This window comes from Pinus tabuliformis, chromosome 6, assembly GCF_031772625.1.
Source record: "Pinus tabuliformis cultivar Carrire ecotype Pingquan chromosome 6, CPIR1, whole genome shotgun sequence".
NCBI lineage: Eukaryota > Viridiplantae > Streptophyta > Pinopsida > Pinales > Pinaceae > Pinus > Pinus tabuliformis.
Window position 1 is genome coordinate 1,378,636,290 of NC_142292.1, and position 8,446 is coordinate 1,378,644,735.

Genomic DNA, 8,446 nt, shown 5'->3' on the forward strand with positions numbered 1-8,446 from the left:
ATAGTGACAGGTTTGCCGGAAGGGAAAATTATAGAACAAGCATATGTTATCCTCCTCAAGCTTGACAAAAGTAAAGAGGTACTGGTCAGCAGTGGCTGGGGAAAAAAGAGAAGAAAACTTGAATAACTTCATTGGTAGCAGGTCGCTCTTGAACATGACACTTTCGCTCCATCACCATGATTGAGTCGAGTTGGGTTATTCCATTCACTGGTCATATCACCATTGGTCTGCCGTACCATCGACTTCGGGGTTAACACTACCAATCCATTTTCAGTGTCGCCGATATGTTCAAGAGAAGTTTCTTAGAGAATTCACCAACCCAGCTAATCCCTCATCCACTGCAATACCTTCACTCTCCATTTTTCATGACCGCCACCCTAAACCTTGTATCATCAGATCATTTCACCTCCACAAAATCATTTTCTCCATTCTGTATCATAGATGTGGGATTCATTAATGCCCTCCTACAACAGGTCACTTCTTGTCGACATCAGCTCATTATCCAAGAAGTAGACTTAAGAAAAACCCTGTCATTACTTTGAAGCTTGCATGCCTCAATGGCAAGTTACTCACTTCCGGCGACTGGTTTACATCAATGGCCTTCGACCGAAAGATTTTGCGTGGTGTTCGACATCAACTCATGTATTCAAACCACGTGAATGGTACTGCAATACCTTGAGGGTCATTATCATTATCGGTGATTCCTCTCGCGCCTGTTAATAGCTTATGTCATTGGTTGGTAATCAGGCGATGTCTTTCCATGTTCGACAACGGAACATCTTTTCACATGGATCGACTTGTACTTCAGGAAAAGATTGAATGAGTTTGAAGACCCCGGATCTAGTTTCATCCATCTAAACTGCAATATATTCAGGAAAATAAAGACATCAAATGTACATCACAACTGCACAGATAGTCACCCAGGTTAAGGGATGATGGCTCTACCAGAATCATCAGTCTGCCATACAGACGATTATTTGTCGTATGTACATGAAAATGAATTTATAAAGTTGAGCATTGGAATGCCCACCTCAGCTAGATCGTGAAAATATTATGAAGATAATGTATTTTATTGTATCTTATTACAGGTCACCTTCCAGTTCTAAAAACCTGGGATCCTCATTATAAAGCATTTCACCCGACATCAGAATATCTACGACCTCATGCTTTAGGGGGCAAATGTTATAGACATATTTGGGCATTGCAACCCCAATCACATATGTCCATAAACCAAGGGCTTCTAAATCCCTAAAAGTGTTGTTTCATACCCTAAAGGAACAAGGTCAACTTATTACATCATTTCCCAAAAGTTCTCCCTGAAAAACTACTTGGAACTGGTCAAAATTGGACCATACAGACTGCTCCATGCTAAGGGTGCGATGCATCTCACCTATTACACATGGGGGGTGCGATGCATACTGAAAATCCCTTCTATAGGGTGCGATGAGTGAGAGCAGACAAATGGCAGAAGACATTTGCTAGATGGAAACTCAAAAAATCTTCTAGAAACTGCTCATATGACACTTGCCTCTCTGCATTCGCCCAGTGATGAGTAAGAGATCATGAAATATCCAAGTGGAACCAAGAACTATCAGTGAAATAACACTAATCAAAATCCCAGAAGCTGACTCACTCTCCTGCAAACATCTATATATGGATCCCTCATCCTTCAGATCCAGGGGCTAGAATTTTGTAATTTGCAAGGAAGTGTTGTTGGTTTCTCTTTGAAGACATTGTTGGGTGATCTTGCTTTGTATGAGGTGAAGAGGGATTTCATGCTAGGAGAATGATGTTGGATCAGATAGCTTGGTTGTAATCCTCTCTTCTACTACTTCTATCAATAAAGCTATTTGAGATTTCCTCCAAATGCTTGTATATCTCTGAATCTTGTATTTGTATATGCATTTATATGGTTAATGTACATCCGATCCTACATTGTTTATGGTTATAGATTTCTATGCTTTGATGGTATTTTGCTGCTTTGACTCTACAGGTGTTCTTTGAAGCGAGATAAGTGAGAAAGGAGTGGTGAAAGCTCTATTAAAGGAGAGAGGAAACAAGCAAGGAGACTAGCAAAAGACTGAGGTTGGTACTCTTTTCTTCTCTCTCATCTATCTCTCATAAAGGAAAACACAAGTAACTTTAGTTAGTTTTTTTTCTAAGATAGCTACCCATATTAGTGGGACTAGTAGCTCTAAATGGACACTAGTTTTACCGATAACAAAGGAGGACAGGTGCATGCTCTTTTCTTTATAGCATCTAGAGTTTCTTATTTGCTACATGTATGAGCATTGGTTTGGGGATTGATCTATCTATCTATTAGAGTTTTTTTTCTTGATTTTTAGTTATCATATTCAAGCATAATATATCGAAGCAATAGCTCCTTGCATGTAAATTTCATTAATGAGGAGACAAATCCAGGAAGTTAGATCGAAAGACACTGGAGCTGAAGTCTCATATGTGCTGATAACTTTTGTGAGGAAGGCAACCCATGCTCTATCACAAGAGGATATTGAACATGGCTACCATGAAACACACTGCAGATCCATGCCATAAAATTCTAGAACATGGCCATGAAGACATACATAGTGGATCCATGTGACTTGCGAGACATAGCATAGCTTTTAACATATACAATGTGGATCTATGTCACAATATACATCAGTAGGAATATGGACATGTGATAGACAAAGAAGTGTCTCAATATAGTCCTCAAAGTACATGAATGATACATAACTCCAATGCAGCCTAGGAAGGATGCCATATAAGAGTGAGATGTCCCTAACCTAGGGTCTTTGACATAACCACGATGGTATGAATCTATAACATGAAAATAGATGAGATGAGGTCGAGCATGGTAGAAATTTCTTGATTACCAAGCAATGAGGTAAACCAGTAATAGACGCGAGGGAATCCACCAATGAGGAAAATGGATCCCAAGGTACCTAGTATAGTCCACTAAGTGTGAATAAATGAGTTGACGTTGAACACCAATGAAATCAACCAATCAGGAGCCAAAGATGTAAACCCATTGTTGATCGCGAGGAATCCTTCCACTAAGGTCTACAAGCTCCAAGGTACTACTGGTTCCTAGATCAAGCTCCTGGATAATGAGCTAGAGTTGACAGGAGAAGATCTATCAAAGGAGGGCCTTGATGTATCCTCGATCAATCGAAATGGTACAAACCAATATGATGTGATGTATGGTTGAAGTGATGAAGTGATTAAGTACAACTAACACAGGGATGTCTGACTCAAAGAGGTCAACAAACTACCCTTGATGGCCGACATAGGCTGAGACTTCCCTTGAACACATAGTGGCATGACACAAAAGTGACCTAGAAGGATAACTAATGAGCACCATGTGATATCATGCAATGACACGAGAGGCATCGAGGCATGCTCCATATTATTGGACGAGTAACTAATCATAGGAGTAGATAGACTCATATGTATGGTACGACTCCTAAGAAAGCTAAAAAAGAATTATGATGCAATGAAATAGACAAGTGTCATGTTCAAGGGTGGCACCAAGGATGTCTCCATTATATGACGAATGGAAATAAATGTTTGTTCCCTTACCTTTTTATAAGTTCATTTTTTGTAAAGTTGTCCCGCAAGCCAGAAAAGGAGATGAAAGAATACAAGGGAGAACCTCCTAGCCATAGGAGACTAGGGTGTTCCTTTTCTATAATTAATCCATCCCAATCTAAAAAATGGCTTAACGTATATTGGGTAGATGACCCTTTTGGCACTAGTGTGATGGAGACAAGTTGACTCAACAATATTTTCTAAATTAAGGAGTCTGAAAATAGCTTAATAAAACTCCTCTTGGAGGAACGAGTGATATAAATGATAACAACTAGTTTCAATGATTATGGATTTGCTAATGACATAATGAAGAAAATAGGTTGGCTAATAGGATCACTCACGGTAGCAGTTCCTCAAAGAAAGGGAAAAAATCCAACTAAAAGCGGATGATAGGCCAAGCAGGTGATACCATGGAAGAGAAAAATAAAGGTTTAATATGCAAACATAGGCTGATAAAAAGTGGCAATCACAATAGATAAAGTGGTGGAATCCTCCTAGGGTATAGCCAGAAATATGACAGAGAAGAGGACATGAGGCTCAGGTTCTAGGTCATGGCAGGTCAAAAGGAGGAATTTTGGAAAGAAGATAACTTAATTGCATGGACGCCAAAATAACAAGAGGGTGTTATCTAGGGTATCCATGATCAGGTAAGCTCTACCACCAAGTGATGATGTGCATAAATAAGAATGTCTAAAGTCACAACTTGACAGGGTCAAACATAAGGCATTAAGATGGCATTATAGTCAATAATGCATTGTTGATGCTGATATATGACCTACCCCTGTATGCCACTAAGAGGAAACATACCTTAGACATAATTCTATAAACAGGACCTCAAAAAATGAGACTAAAGAAAATCTCTCCAACCTCCTACAAAAGGTGGACTAGGAAAATAATTAAGAAGCAAAAACCCTCTCAAGCCCAAAAATTAAAAATGGAATATTCTCAAAGATGCCAATTTTTTTATATAAAAACAACTGATACCTCCTCATTTGGTCATTGTGTTTTGAGGAAAAGATAAGGAGAGAAATTCCAAGCTAGTGTGTGCTAGGGCAGGGAGGATCAACAGGAGCCAAGGAAGTAGCATCTTCATCTAGGTAAGTCGACTCATCCCTCTATCAAGAAATAAATCATGGATTTCTCTGGCTGTAGTTATTTTCTTAATAATTAAAAAAAACAATTGTAAGAAAAATCATATAGTTGAACACATGAAAAGGGTAAAAATTGACTATAATGGGCTAGTCGTATGCATGCCAAAGAATGAATTTGATTGTGATCAAATTTTCCCTATTTCAAGGTATCGGTTGGGGTGAAAATTTATGTTTTTCATTGTTATTTTCTCCCAGTTCAATTTTGTGTGTTTTTGTAGGGGTTTTCTCTTTAAATTGCGCAACCATGACTGATATTTTTTACTTGTTGTTTCAAGAGAAGCCATGGTGGAGTGGAGAGAGAGATACCATAGTGAAAATGATATTCAAGCCATGAGAACTCTACCAACAATAAATGCCCTGAAGGATTGTGGATTACTAAAAAAATTTATGGTCCCCGACATGACAAACTAGACCTTTCTTCTTGCTGAAATCATTCATTGGTGGGATGTAGATACTCAACAATTAATTGTGGGTCTAGAGTCATTTTCCATGGAAGAAGAAAACATTTATCTCCTCATGGGATTGTCAAGGTAGGGATATTTTTTGGTATTGATAGGGGCACAAAGTAGCTATTGAGATATAATCCAAAGTTTGAAGAACCAAAATTGCATGGAAGGTGCACGAAGAGATAGTGACAAGATCTATATTGAGGACATAAAGAGCCTGGCCTTGCAGACGTTGGTATATATGGTGACTTAGGTAGTTGGAACCCAAGCTCCCCATATTGTGACATAACCACATTTGGAGCTATGCATCATTATCTTAGATCCCATGCTATTTAACTGATGTGAGGAGATGTTGGAGAATGTGAAAGCTCAATTCACGAAGATGAAATGGGTTAGAAACCAAATACTTGGCTATGTGAGATTTCTTGTAAATTTTTTTTCGAAAAGTTCCCTGTCATGAGACTAATAGTTTTGGATTATGTGGTCTATCCACCACCACCTGAACCTCAAATGGTGAGATGGTATTCTATCATGCCTACAGAAGTTAGAGTACATACTAGCAGTTGGTTCCCTGACACATATTGGAAGTGGTTAAAAGAAGCCATGTTGGCAGTGGATGACTACCCTTATGATGGACTAGATTTCTAGGGAGATCCAGACATAGTCCTACCCCTTAGAGATGATTTTGATGAGAGACGTAAAAAAAATTGATTTTTATATTTTTTAATTTTTTTAGGGGGCTTTTGGAATATGTAATTTTTTTTTGGAATGGTTATAGCGTTACTAACACATAGTATTTTTTGATATGAAGATGTGGTACTTACACACCCTATAGGGTATTCTACCTTAAGGAGACATGTACCACCTTTCCAAGCCCCAATAACACCTGCAGTAGAGATAGAGGATGAAGACGAGGAGTTTCGGGAATTCACTCACAATGTCAAGGGGTTAACTTTAGGTGTTCCTCCGAGGAGTATGGTATATACCCCTCAACACTGGCAGAGGCATAAAGTTGGTGCCAAGTTGACCTGTCATCGTACCCTTCTCCATCACATTCTGAATGCAGTGTTATGTTATCATGAACACCATTGAGTGGAGGTAGTAGTTTAGGGATGTGTGTTTTTTATGGATCTAGATATGTATGGCATAGTAGTTGTTAGCCTCCTGTTGCAACAGGTGTTCATCTTTCATGATTGATAGTTTTACATACCAAATATGTCATACTTTGCATCCTGCAATGCTCCATATTTCTAGAAAAAGGCCAAAGAAGAGGCCATGAAAGTGTGCCAATCCAAATGCCACTGCTGTATTCCAATTTTGATGACTTAACCATTTTTGAAGAATGTTCTGTTAAGGGAAGTCCAGACAGCGTAATCTTGGCTTCCCTGGGTTTCAATTTCTTGTTTTAGAATATAGAGAATTGATATCTGTCCAAATAGCTTAATCTTGGCAGATTTGTAGACAGGTAGAGAAACAAAGGACTCCAACTACTTAATCTGGGCCCTTGGAAGAAATAAGGATAGATTTAGATAGGAGGGCAGTCAAAAAGAAAAATTGTAAAGCAGGGTCTGCAAGTCTAAGTGCACCCTTCCTGAAGGAAGAAAAAATGCTAGGTAAGTAGGCTGGGTAGGTAGTTTTTGAGGTTGCAGAATGTTGATATGTGATCAATTTTGTGTCTCAAAGTGTTATATCTTTTCAGATCACAAGTTGGAGGCAGTTTTCATCTGGAGGAGCTCAAGCTGGATATCTCTAACTTCCCCATTCTCCCTTATCCCCAAATCACTCACTAACTTCCCCCAAGAGGTCAAGATCTGCTTGATTCCTCTTAGTTTCATCATTCTCCATATCAGTTGCCTTGGTGAAGATCTGATTCACTCAAGGATTGTTCATTCCTCCTCTATAAGTCACTTTTCCCCCTTAAAATAGCCTAAGATTCACACCCTTAGCGCTTTCTAGTCACCTCCATATTAACTACTAATTCTATTATATAGCTCCCTATCTATCTCCCCTTCCCCTACAAAAACTATATAAATCCCAAAAATATTATAAAATTCCCCTCCCTGGCACTATAGCCATATTTTCTTAAAATCCGGGAAAAAGCAGTCCATCTGGGGCTGTTTTTAGCCCATCCGTGTCCTAGCTGGAGCTAGTTTGACCTCTGGTCAAACTAATAACCTTTTCCCTTAACCCCAAAACCTGAAAAACCCATGTTTCCCCTTTATCCTAAGGTCTCGCCCACAACACATTTGCCCCGCTCACTTTTAAAACCCCCAAAAACCCACATTTCCTAAGTTATTAAACCCCCGCGGCGCTATATCAATATTTAAATATGCGCGTGGGCCCCGTCCCTTATCCCTCCGCCACCTGGCCTATCCTGCCCACCGCTCGATCACCTGTGCCCCAGATCAATGGCGGGCGGGCCTTTTCATCCCCGAAGTCGCTGATGGTTAGCGTCCAGGAGTTCGGCAGTTTTCCCATCGTACTCCCTCCACGCATCGCTCTCCCAGGTGTGGCAGAGCCCCCTCCTCCCAAACCACTCCAGTGCAAAGGCGGTGCACCCGAAACTGCCAAACCGCCCTCCCCTTGTGACGTCAGCACCACGTCTTCCGCCCAATGACGTCATCACTGACATCATCAACCTGCGTTGGCCTCCTGCCACCTCACTGCCAAGTCACCCTGCCACGTCACTACCACTGTGTAAATGCCACATCACCCGCCATACTGCTGACGTCATCCCGCCACATCACCCGCCGTACTGGGTCCCACCCGCTGACATCATGCTGACGTCATCACTCAAAAAGGTGCGAAAGGCGAAAATCGTGCTTAGGAAGCCCGGATTCAGATTCTGAGGCAGTTTTTCATGCGCGATTAGTGCCTACGGGAAATGGGCTAAAATGGAAAGCCCCTCATCGCGTAGCCCCCAACAAGCCCGAAAGGCGCAGAATGACCTGTTTTTCTTCGCGAAGCATTCAGAAAGGGGCAAACACACTTTTTAAAGCAACAGAAGGTCAAGCAGCTACCATGAAGGATCAATGGGATAGTCTAAACCATTCAGAAGATTTTAAAGACTCCAGGATCAGCGCCAAAGAGTATTAGGAAGCGGCAGAGAGTATCAGTTCAGCAACATCAAATCAGGTAAAAATCAAAAACCTTCATCAAAGTCAGCAAAGCAGTTAAGGCCATTTAAAAGCCTATCTGGTCGGGATTAGTGCACATTAATGCCAACAAAACAACAGCAAAACGAAGTTAGAGGTGGAG